Below are 13,697 nucleotides of genomic sequence, written 5' to 3' on the forward strand. Positions count from 1 at the left end.
GCCTGGCCTTTTAATGAGCTTTTTAGTGGCAGAAGACCTGTTGCCTCCTAAAAGCATGGTGCTATGGCATGGAGAAACATGGCCATTATTCCTGTTATTTAAATATCTACTCCTCGTGGGTTAATTGATTATAACAGCTTCACTACCCTGTAGGTTCAGAAGGCACAAGTCGTGTTAAGAGGCAGGCTTAAAAAGTCAAAGCTGTTCTCTCACAGAAGATAAAAGAAGTGATTTATAGTTTACTCACAGAGAAGCGTTCGAGACCACATGAGAGAAAGTTCTTTGGAGACTTTCCAGTGGAGGGAATCTTTGCTCTTGTTATTTCATAGGGGGGTGGGTTTTCTACTTTGTCACTGTTTCTTTTCTGTGAGTAGGCCAAGTTTTTTCTTTGCTCACCAGGGCTGAGCAAAGGCAACTTTCCAAATACCTTCAACAGTGGGCATGTCAGTTTTGATTGACATTGAGTGAATATGATTCAATCTAAAATACCTTGATATTGGAAATGGGGGTGTAGATGTTCTGTTATATTGACAGTATCTATATATTAGTCTTATTCATGTAGCACATATTTATTGAGCATCTAATGTGTGCTAGATGCTAGCAATACAACAGTGTATAAAAAAGACATATTCTCTGCCTTAAAGAAGTTGATATTCTATCAAGGGAGGCAGATATTAATTCCAATTGCAGTAAGGGCTACAAAGAAAAAGTAAGCTTTGTTTTGCTAAGTGTTATAAAGAGGAACCTTCTTTCCACCTGCTTCATGTTTCCTTGTAGAGGGACATCAATTGATGTAGCACTTCTGGCTTCTCTGAATGGGGCATGTCTAGCTTAACCTTTCCCTCCCTTCTGCCTTTGGGATATGCCTGTCGGCTCTGAGCTTCTGTCTCTGAGTGGGAGTTGAGGTTGGGTTTGGGGTCTTCCAGGTTTCCAGAGCTTCTGTGACTGCATAGGTCTGTCTGATTCTGTGGTTCAGATTTAAAAACCCACTGATGCCATGCACCTAAGCTATAGTCCCAAACCTCGCCTTTAGTAGTAGTAATATTTTGTTAATACTTGATCCTCATCTGTTTGACTCCATTGTCTCTCTCAATTCAGAATTTGAGTGGAATAGATTATTGGGTCCCTCAAACCTCAATACTAAGAATCGATTTGATGCTTAGAACTGATAAAGTCTCATTTATGGACCCATGGTTTTCAAATTATTGCTCGCAGGAAGGAGGATTGTAGTGAGCTGGCATGGCTGAATCCTATTTTCTTCATGGAGTCCTCCGTGAGAGCATATTTGCTTTGGTCTATGTTATATATTAAGCTTTCACATAAAAATTTTGAGCTTAAAAAGTTTAAAACCACCTTAGACTTGTAGCTATCAAACATTTGAGACCACAATCTACAGTAATGGTTATATTTAAAAAATATTATACAAACTCATATGTACTATATACATGTGTATGTTGACCTTAATATCTGCAGTGTAGTACGTTTCATTCCATTTTATACCATTAGAAACAAAACTTTGGTTGAAACTCACTAAATTGATTGCATAACACTCATGACACGAAATTTGAAAAATTTTGCACTAGATCATGTTTATATTATCCAAAGGATGCTACTTTGACAGGCCTCTGATCTATCAATGACCTGACCTTCTCCTAATAGTATCCCTTTTGCCTTATATGCCTTATTCCTTTTGGAGCTTAATATATTATTTGTTTTCTAAGTGGAAATAAATTAGGGTTACGGTTATGAAATTATAGTCCCTTCTGAGAAAGTATTGTTTTCATCATTGTTATTACTGCTGAGACTTTTAACAATACCAAAATAATGTATTACATTTCAAACTTGGCAAATGTTACTAAATATTTCTCACGGGGCTCATTTCAAACCATATTATAATTACTGGCCTGTTTTGTTTTGTTTAATGGGATAATTTTCTATCAAATCATGGTAGTGAACAAAGCTGACAAAAATTCTCAAGTTCATAGTTGAGTTTATAGTCCACTGGGGTGTTTCTTTTATATAACAATATTGGGAGGACTCATAGTTTAGAATGAACTATTTACGTAAGCCTATTCACCACTGCCACCCCATTCTAGACAGTATGACATCCAGAAAATGGCAGTTTTGATGAGGATGAGGAGGCAGTATTGTTTTTGTGCTCAAGATAGTGCCTGGGCAGTCCAGGTCTGGGTGGCATGCTGAGAAAGGGCGCTAGGCAGCACAGTGAGGTTGGGCACAAGAAGGTCACGGTGTCCAGAGGGATGTGAAATACTCTGCAAGAAAAGTAAGGGGGAAGCTAAGAAAACAGGGCCACCTTCCTGATGTAGCTTCGAGTAGCCCTGTCCCCTAATCCTTTCTAGCCCCCACCTATGTGAAGCTGACTTCAGAGAAATAAACACTGAGAAGTCAACCTGTTACTTATTTTTTGTCTCCAAAATAGAACATCTTCTAGTTAGGAGAGCTTTCGACAGAGGGGCAAGTGGTTTATCTCCAGATGGAGGATGAGCAATGTTCATGCTCAGTAAAACTAGGCCTCGCCAGATGCCAGGTTCAGAGAGTCCTCTTTCCTGCCTTCCTCGAGTCACTGCTTGTTTGCTTGAAATGGGTAGTAGAACTAGGCAAACACAGGTGCTGGCTGCATTGGCAGCACTGGCAGCACAGCCTCTCCTCCAGGTTCAGGCTCTCTCTGGATGGCACTGGCTGGTAACCACAAGAATGAAGATCTAATCAAGCCAATGCTGGCTCCCTGCCCACCACTGACTGGTTTGATTCGGCTTCCCCATTGTTGATAACAAGTGAGCCTTCAGTCTCTTGCCTGCTGGCTCCCGGACCAGCACTGCTGCATGCTGTCTGACTTGCCCTTGTGTGCTGTCATGGAAAGAACGCTTGCCTACGCTCAGCAGACCTGGTTTCTTGTCTTGGTTTTGCCTCCAACATACTGTGCATGTCACTTAACCTCCCGGTGCTTTATTTCAAACGAAGATCCCAACCCCTAATGCTGGCCAAACTTTGTGGTTCTTTATCTCAGGGATTTATCAGGGTTGAAAGCAGAAAAAGTTCGAATGAAATTCGAGGCTCTGTCCTAATATCTTAAAGGGTTAAATAAAGGGTGTCTTGGGGGCAGTGGGAGCGGGACTGGACGTCTGGGGACCAATAAGCCTGGGAGGAAAGATTTCTGGTGACTGGAGGGAGAGAGATCCTGCCCTCAGCACTTGCACCAAAGCAGGATGTGATAAGGCCTCAGGAGGGAAGTGTTGACAGGGAGGGCACCCTTAAGAGGCTTGGATTCCTGACACTTCTGTTCCCCACCTCACCTGAGATTTCCAACCTGGGCAAAGCAGTAGCAGAGCCTGGGATGATGGGTATCTCAGCCACAGCTAGTGTGGACCTGTGTCTGACAACTTGAGGGGATTCCCCAGCTTGAAGCTAGGTGAGACCTCCTGGCCTTTACAGCTTTGCAGGGGGAGACCCAAGAAGGCATAAGGTTTAACTTTTTCAAAGTCCAATAGAATGGGGATTGGAGTCACAATTACATTGATTTTAAAGAAAATAAAAAATAATGCGTAATTTTTTACATACCTGAGTGAGTGCATGAACTGAGGTTTGTGCTCTACGTGTGTGTCACTATATTGACTGAGTGAAACCTCTCAGAAAACCCTGTACTCCATTCTGCACACACACTCTTTGCTGCCACGTGCCTTCTGAGGACAGCAGAGCTCCATGCCAGGCTGGCCCTGGTGCAGTGTGGGCAAGGCCTGGAGCGAAGCACAAGATGAGCACTTTGAGGACTGGAGTCCTGCCCATGGCTGGCTGAGTGGCCATCAGGGTAACAGTCAACAGCACCTTAGCCAGGACTCCTGGTGCACCAGCTGAAGCCATTCAGGACTGATGTGTTCTCAGGGCTTCCTCAGCCCCAGGTTCAGGCCCCCTTTCCTGCCTCAGGACAATAGACTTCCCTCCCTTCAACAGAGACTCAGGAGCCCAGAAGACTGTGGGGCCAGATTCTCCTCAGTTCTACTGGTTTCCTGCAGATAGAAACTTTGCCCTGGTTCCCAGACCCAGTTATCCTTCCGTACTTCACAGCTCCCAGTCAGTTATGGAAACAGGAATGTGCCTAAAAATAACCACCAGCTGGGCCCACGAAGTTCAGCGGGATACATTCACAGCTAATGGGGAAAGTTTGAAGTCTGCCTCTGTGCTTCTGGAAACTCAGCTGTGGCACGCTTGCCAGAAGGGCTCTTCAAGTTGTGTTATTCTTAGTGTCTCTCAGGGCAGCCTTTGCAAAGGCAAGTTCCCACTGCCTGTAAGTTATTGAGGTCACCCAAGGATAGCAGCTTTCAGTAAGATATGAAGAGGAAAATGTATTTTTAGTGCATTTGCTCATGTCTTTGTGTTGCCCCTCTCTTTACTTGCATACTTCCTCAGTCTCCCCGGCAACGCCTTCCCACCACCACATCAGCAACTAGCTTCTGTGCCTCATCCTCTTCCTGGGCCCAGAGACTTCCATGGTGCCCTGAGTCTGCCTTTCTGAGCACCCCCTCGTCCCAAATCCCATTCTCTCTTCTTTATCAAAACAGACACATCTGTCCTTCAGAGAATGAAGCTAATCTGATAAATGAATTCATAACAAAGTATTAAGGAGAATGGTTTAATATTGCCAATTATACAGAATATGGTTGCATTTTTATATTGTGATGAAAAACATATACAATTTATCATCTTCACCATTTTTAAGTAAGCAGTTCAATAGTCCTAAGTATATCTACATTGTTGTGAAACACAGCCTTAGAACTTTTCCATCTTGCAGACCTAAAACTCTATATTCATTAAACAACAATTCCTCATTTCTACCTCCTCTCAACCCCTGGTAACCACGATTCTGCTTTTCATATTTATGGGTTTGGCTACTTTAGATACCTCATGTAAGTACAATCATAATTTGTCCTTTTGCGAGTGGCTTATTTTACTTAGCATAATGTCTTCAAATTTCATGTCAGTCTTAACGTGATGGGACACCCTTCCTTTTTAAGGCAGCATAGTATTTCCATTATGTGTGTATGTAGCATATTTTGTTTATCCATTCATCTGCTGATGGAAATTTGGGTTCTTTCCACCTCTTGGCTATTGTGACTAGTGCTCCTATGAATAGGGGTTTTTGATATCTCTTTGAGATCCTGCTTTCAATTCTTTTGGATATACATCCAGAAATGGAATTGCTGTTTCATATAGCAGTTCTATTTTTAATTTTTTGAGGAACTTCCACACTGTTCCACAGTGGTTGCACCATTTTATAATCCCACAGACAGCGTACAAGAGTTCCCAACTTCTTCACATCCCTGCCAACACTTGTTATTTTCTGTTTTTTTGTTGTTGTTGTTTGTTTGTTTTTGATAGTAGCCATCCTGATGGGTATGAGAGTATGGTTGTATTTTAACAGAAAATTTTCATGCTTCAACTAAAGGAATGATGATGCCGATTTCAGGCTGTAGCACATGACGTGGGAAGATACTAGATATTTTAGTTGGGAGATTCTCGTTGCATCCTTCAAATCATACGACACAGACTTCAGCAGAGTCATTATTTATTGCCTGAGTGACAGTTAGCTGAGTCACCTGCCTCTGAGATTTAGAAAAGATTGATTACCTTCTCTATACCCCTTTCTAGAGTTGAGAAAAGTTAAGACACAGGATTATGCACATTTCTGGAGGGTTTATTTTTCATGGTCTCCTCTCTGGCTCTTGGTCTTGCTCATGTTATGGATTTTTTTTTCTCTCCTAACTATTCCATTCTTGTTTTGTTTCACATGGATGAAGACCTGGAGCTCAGCCACGTTCCTCGGTTTCCCAGAAATAGCTACTTAAAACCATTGTATGTACAGCATATTTCACTGATTTTTAAGGAGAGGTTTACATTGCAGAAAAGCAAGATATTAAATATTAGTATTCCCATTTCCAAAAGTTCTTTGGACCATCCCACCACAGAGCACTTGTTTTCTCTGCTGTCAGGCCACTTTCTACTGCCGTGCTTTCCATTTTGGTGACTTCTCTTTTCCCTCCCCTTCTATCTTTTCACCTTTCCAACTCCTAGTTTGCCAGGACCCTATGCTGCACCAGCCAGAACCATACGGAACTGATGACTTCTCTTCCCCAAGTTCATGTTTCGTTTATTTTCCAAGGTCAACAGACTTCCTCTTAAGAGAGAGATAAGAACTCTAACAACTGGACCAAAGCTGCTCCCCAGCTCTGATGGTTTCTGAAGCCAAACTTTGCCTCAACTCCTAGACCCAGTCCTCCTTTCATACTTCATAGTTCCCAGGGATGCCGAATTCTCCTCTCTTTATTATGCACAACAAATCAGCTCCCTCCACACTCTGTCATAAGCCTTCCTTTGCAAACCCAAATCTCCAGATGTTCACCTAAGTAAAATACTCATTACCCATCTGTAATATGAGCTCAAAAGACTAGTGGAGATCTTGAGCTTCCCTGTAGCAGTCCTATTCACCTGCCTTGAGAGGATAATTGTTTGAAAGAGCATTTATTTTTCTTCTCATACCCAAGAAATATCTGTGATTTAGTGTTGCCGACAGCCATTCTGACTGCATGCTTTTGGGAAGGCTTCTTGGAGTGATTGAGCCTTGGAAAAAAAGGTAGGATTCTGACAAACGTGTTTCCTTTATTTTCCGCATGCAGCTGAAATCCAGGCTAGCCGAGGACATGGTTAGCAATGTTTCCTAAAGCTGTTTGACTTTGTTTCCTTCAAGCCCTCTCTGCACTATCTATGGAAGCTAGACTCTCAGAGTCCCCATGGTGTTGGCTTTCTAACTTGAGTAACTGTTTCGTGCTTTATTCTCACATTGGTTGCTGTTTGTAGCAGGAGGCTAAAAGGGATTTTAGACTCTATAGGTCCCAGCTGTAATAATATACTCCTTTATCTCACCTACATGGTTGAGACTCCTGCTCCCTCCCTCCAGGCAGATGTCCTCGTGGGGAGTCTGGCCTGAATACTGAAAGGCTGTCATAGAAGCCACATTTAATTGCTTCCTCTTACTATATATGGTAGGCTAGAAATGGTATCAAGAAGCTAATCTTATAATCCTTTTCTTCCTAAGAGGAGAACAGTGGAATTCTGTGGGCCAGAGAAATGTGGGCAGCTGGGAGTTGAACTGTAAGCACTGGTAGGGTATGGTAGGCACCAGCCCTCCTGTCCTGTCTCATTGACCTTGCAATGGTGATAATGACGTAGTCAGAAGGCAGCTGGAGATTGCAAAGGAGCCAGACTGCAGAGGTCACTGGGAGTGGGAGAACATGGCATCAAGTGGAAAAAAAGGCAAAAGGAAATAATATGTCACCAAATTTGAGAACTGAGAAAGAAATTATGTCCAAATATGGCATAAGCCCACAGAAGTTATGTTAACTATCCTATCTATGTCAAAAGAGGTTGTAAATGAGATATAGCAACGGGAACAAAAATCTACTTGCCCTGTAGTAACAGACAGTGTGTAGTTTCTGGAATGCATCATGCTCCATCTGCCAATCTTGTTTCCTCTGTCTTAAATATCTTCTCTGCTGGGATCTCACCTACTCTACCATTTCTCCCTAGACGACTTCTACTGGTCCTTCAGATTTCAGCATAGATGCAATTTCCTTTACAAACTCTTCTGAGACCCCTGGAGACTGTGCGAGGTGCCAGCACAAGTCACTGAGTATAGTGATTGGATCTGTCCTTATTCATCTCTTCTCTTATGTCAAGACTAAGGCCTCTGTTTTGTTCATTGCTGTACCCACAACACCAATACAGGGCCTGGAATATATAGAAGGCAGCCAATAAATATTTGTTGAAGGAATGATGATTGAATAAATGGGCTAGTAGAAAATAACTATTTTTATGTCTTTCTTAGACTGAAACCAAATCCTTTATTGGTCCAAACCATTTATTGAACATATTCTATGAAAAAAATCTAGTTTAGGTTTTTTTAAAAAAATATATGTAAGGGTTAACTGTGGCTATAGAAAAATGCTTTATTAAAGGTGGACTCTTTGGAGAGTCAACCAAATAAAACTTACATATTCCATGGAAGAATGCAGTAGCTAGAGAAATTTCCCAAAGGCCAATGTGGTGAGCTTTGAATCTCAATTTCTTTTATGTTTTTGGTTGTTGGGTTATAGAATTCATGGTTATCGTTAAAACCAAAGGGAATGAGAGCTTTTCTCTGAAGGAATTGAGTCCAGTGAGTATTTTAGTCAGTCTTCTACGTGACATGTAAGTGATATATAGATATATGTCTGCATACAAATTTATAGACTAGAGATAAATGTTTTTGAATGTAGCAGACCTCATTATTTTGATGACACATAATGTTTATAAGACCTAGTAACATAGAATCACTTTGGGTTGATCTATTGATCAATCGATCAATCTATCTATGTATCTAAGAAGGGACTCTTAGAAATAAGGTATGGATATTACTCATTCCAGTCCTCTTCCCACTATTTTTAAATGCTCATTCTGTAGTGGTTAATTTTGTCCTTGACACAGACCCTGCAACATTTTCTATGTGTTATTACTACCAAATAGAAATAACAGAAGAAAATTAACAATAACAACAGCCAATTATTGAATTTCCAGCCATCATTTAATCTTTTTTATTGATAAATTTTATTTTTTTTACTTTGGTGAAATATTTCAGGCATGCAAAAGGACAGAGTAGCCTTTCATCTGAACTTAAATAAGCTATTACATTAACTTTATTTTTTTCATCATCTAAAACTGGTTTTCCTTTTCAATGCCAAAATTACCAGAAAACATAATTATTTCCTCTGACAAAAGCATAATTTCTGAGATAGTTACAAACATTTTTATTTTTTTGATGAGAAGTTTTAAAATAAGATTCCAGTTAAATACAGTCCCTTAAAAATGTACTCCATGATTATGTGAACCAGGATTAGAAAATAAAAACATGCACGCATTCCAGAATTATCAGTGAGAAGCTACAGTGAATATTTTATTTTTAAAATTTTTCCATCATGTGAATATTTATTTTTAAAAAACAGATGAAGGGTAATCTTGACACATCAAAAATTCATATAACTAAAGCTTCAGTTTTTCTGAAGCCAAGCATATGGGCTTTTGAGTGAGCTCTAAACATGCCCATTATAGCTTCCCATCCTTCTTGCTATACTTTACAAAAATGATACTAAATTTTATTCTTTCATTTACATATTTGATGAGTGTTTATTTTCTTTTCATTATGTGCGGGGACCAGTGTTAGGTGCTGAGAGAGGTGAGTGGTTGGCCGTGGCACTTGGCCTTACACTGTGCACCATCCAGCATGAATCTCCATCTTCCTGAATGGTAGACTTCCTCTTGGTGAAGCAGTGCATTGAACGGAATTATAGAGTTATTCTTCATCTTTAACATGGCAAGCATAGCAATTACCTTACAGGGCTGTTGTGAAATTTAAGTGTGATAGTACATGTCAAGTGTTTAGAGCAATGAATGGTATGTAATAAGAGCTAAATAAATGTTAGCTAAAAAATAAATATTAAGAATTGTAGAACTATATACTTGTATTGTTAGGTAAACTGTAAGGTTAGGTGCAGTTTAACGATCCAACCTCCTCACTTTGTGGTTGAGGAATCTGATTCTCATTGAGGTTAAGCAGCTTGTCAAGGTTGCAGATTATTGTTAGCAGGAGGAAAAATGGAACCCCAAATTCCTTGATTTCTACCTCACTGAAATTTTCACTGTAGTAGCTGCCGGAGAAGTTGTGGCTGTGGGGAGAGGGGCGAATGAGCATAATAACTCCAAGGATATGACAAATACTCAATCATGCTTATTGCAGTAATATTGAACAAAATCATTACCTCAAGGGAAAAAGCATAATGGTATAAGAACTTTCAAAAGCTTAGTGACATGCAGTTGGATGTTTTTATTCCAGTTGAGCATAGTCTGATTTCATAAAGATATCACGCTGGCTGGTGGTTTATATATGGTGTGATTTGCTTGGGTTGAGTCCATGGAAAACATGCTCCATGAAAACAGCACCACCATTGTTTGTTGATCAGGTGTGGTCTCCTACCTACTCACCTGACGTTGGCCATAAGGCCTGTTCACTCTGGCAACAGTTTCCAAGATTACCATAGGCAACTTCTTGGTTATGGAGATTGGAAAAGGTGAGAGAAAGTTTTCCTTATTTTCAACCCAACCTTTTTAGTCCCAGAAAATATCAAAGAGCTGTGAAAAAACATCAAGTTCTCAATGTTGTCCTGTGCACAACATCCAGGGAGAACCTGAGTGGCACCATGTAAGTACATAAATTGTTGGAATCCTAGGAACCACGGAACTTTAATCTACTGCTTAGGAAAAAAGGCAGCAATAGCCTGCTGAGGGTGGAGAGAGAGAGCAACTTTCCTTTCTAGGAGGGAATGAAGTTCTGGTTGTGCTTGCCTCTCCTCACACCTTCAAGTTCAGGAAAGGATCTGGAGGTGCCTTGTGGCATTTTTGTCTTTGTTTGAGATCAGCCTCAGTTACTGCCTAAAAAGCTGCATATCTCTTTTAATGCCTCAGTTTATAGACTTGAAGGAAAGATCGAAATCACCAGCAAAGCAGGCTGTGGGCCTTAGATGGGCAATTTTACAATTTAGGAGGAGAAAAGAGAAGAAGGAACAAGGAAAACACAGTCTGCTGTTAACATTAATTATATTGGTTGAGGAGTAATTTGATTAATGATGATATTAATCCTTGAATTTCAGGACCAAGCCTCTTTTCTTGTATGACTGTAAACACAGTTATCCTTTGCTTTTTAAATTCAGTGACAATGTGGTATAGAGCAGCGAATCTCAATGGGTAGTAGTAGCAGGCAATTTTGTCCCACAGGGGACATTTAGCAGTGTCTATGGAGGCATTTTTCGTTGTCACAACGGGGGTGGGGTGGTATTGTTGTCCTGGCATCTGGTGGGTGGAGGCCAGGGATGCTACTAATCATCCTGCAATGCACGACACAGCCCCCACCAATAAAGAATTATCTGGTCCAAAATGTCAATAGTGCCAAGGTTGAGAAACCCTGGTGAACAGGCTGACAGTTGCATTTATAGAGCTAGACCAACCGGATTTCACTTCATAGCTGGAGACATTTTCCAAATTTTTTAATCTCTGTTGTTCAATTCCCCATCTGTAAAATGGGATAATAACAGTACTTTCCTTTTTATGAGGACTAAATGAGTCTACACACACACACACACACACACACACACACACACACACACACACACACTTGCATATGTGTATATATAAGGTTAAACTTATACATATATATAAGGTTCTTAGAGTAGTGCCCAGTATATGGTCACTACCATGTGAATATTAGTTGTTATTTTCGTGCAAAGCAGCACACAGTATGTAAGAACCCTCAGAACAATGGAATCTCTGCACAATTATATTTTTGAGGGGAACTTGGCTAAAAAACACCTTGAAAGAAATTGATCAATATAGACTAATTTGATGCGACCCATAAGATACTGGAATCCACATGGTAATGAAATATGCAACATTGTCATTACTCTTTGCTAGTTTCTTTCTACCATGTTTGTGCCATGCTGTTGAAAGGGAATAAACGTCAGTGCATAGTCTTAGTACATTGTATATGCTTTGGTGGTGTTTGAGATTAGCTAATAATCATGTTTGCAAGATTCTTAGATCAAAGATGTGTGAATTTCCTAAGTGGATTTGCAGCTGTGATATGGGAGTAAAGGAAAGGCTGATGGAAATATGATCGAAAATTAACTACCCATTTGGCAGGGTTGTTGCTATCCATAAGAAATGGAGGCACTTGACCTTTAAGACAACAAAGATAAAACTCTAAAAGGCCTGAGTCTGGCCTTGAAAGACCTTGAAAACCAAAGGTGCTGATATTTGTAGACAGAGCCAACAAATTATCATGATTTATTCTCCCATTAATTGTAGAGTTGAAGATGCCAAAAAGGAAACATTTAAATACATATGACAAATTATAGGTGCTCAGCAGGGAAAAGAGGCCTGAATTAGCTGAACTGACCTGTCTGAATACTGTGCCCAGAATTATATTTAATCTAGTGGTTTTGATTTGCATGAGAATCTGAAAATATATCTACTAAGCTTGGTTAAATAGTCCTTGACCTTGAGGTTTTTATTTTATGCTCTGGATAATTTCAGCAGCCAGGGGACCCACTCTGGCTTTTCCCTATCCTCGATTCTTTCTCGCGGAATGAAAGTTTTAATTAAGAGGATGCTTAACATTAGGGGCTGTGACACTCAGGAAGGCAATTTCACAAGGCCTCTGGAGACCAACTTTAAAATCACAGTTTTAGGACAGCTTGTGATAAGTGCTCACCTACTCTAAATATTTGTGAACATAGCAGAGGATATTTATAGTATTACTGAGATTCCCCCAACCCTCCAGGAAATACTCCTTCATGTTATAGACTCACTTCTAAGCTCAAAGGGCTGCATTTCTCCTGGTTCTGGTACAGTCTCATCAAGAAAGTGAAAGAGGTCACGGAGCACAAGCTAAGAATAATAACTACCCTTTTTGAGTGGCTAATATATGCATAATCAGACACTGTGCAAAATATTTTAGACACTTAAAATATTCTGTCCAGTTTGCAGACAAATATAACCAAGGTTCAGAGAAGTCAAGTAAGTTGCTCAAGATCACACAGCTGGGAGGTTGTGGTGCCAAGATTTGGCTTCAGGTCTCTCTCCCTGAAGCCTTCACTTTATCTGGCTATGTCCTGAGCCATCAGCACTTAAGCACAGTTCTCAAGTTCTCAAGGGGTCTCTGAATGGTGAGGGAAATTGAGGTGGGTCGTGTCTAGGGCTGAGGATCTTAATTTCTGTCCTTTTCTGAAATTTTAAAATAGGAGGATCCCAAATTTTTCACAACATCACTACTGCCTTGTCACTCGCCATAATGCAGATACTATCTGAGGGATGCGAGAAATCTCTTGCAGTCACAGAAAAAAAAAGACATGCTGATGCCTGTCCCATAGGTTCTACCTCCAAAATATATTCAGAATCTGACTTCTTCCCACCTCTTACCCTGCTACGCTATTTAAGTCACCATCATTCTTGACTGGGGGATTGCAGTAGCTCTCCAACTGGGTTTCCTGTTTCTACTCTCCTGTCCTTGCAGAACAGTCTCCTCACAGCAGCTGAGATGACCCTTTGAAAAGGTCAATCTGGTTATGTCTCTCCTTGCTCAGCATCCTCCAATGGCCCCATAGTGCATTTAGAATAAAATCCAAGCAACTTTGCATTACTTTCGGGTTTCGGTGTTCCAAGACCTTCTCTGTCCCAGGCTCTTTGTACTTGCCATACTTTGTACTGCCTGAAATGTTCTTCCCACAGCTCTTTGTTGGTAAAGGAGAGCAGACTATGTCACCCCAAAATATGGCCTTTTGACATAAGAACTATTTGGAGCTGAAGGCAATTAAGAAACAGCAAACACAGGGAAAGCTCTTTCTACTTCCCCCTTTTCTGCCTAAAGGCTGGATATAAATTTTCCTTCACTAGAGGTGACTCTAGTCTAGAGTCTTATCAGTCCAGAGACAGCACCAGAGGAATCTGCAAACAAACCTTACTCCATTAGTTTCTCCCATATGTTTACCTTCCCACAGTTCTGGTCCTTGGAAGCTGAAAATCACCTTCTTTTATTCTGCCAT

The sequence above is a fragment of the Propithecus coquereli genome, unplaced genomic scaffold (genome assembly GCF_000956105.1).
Source record: "Propithecus coquereli isolate 6110/MARCELLA unplaced genomic scaffold, Pcoq_1.0 Scaffold282, whole genome shotgun sequence".
NCBI classification, from domain to species: Eukaryota; Metazoa; Chordata; class Mammalia; order Primates; family Indriidae; genus Propithecus; species Propithecus coquereli.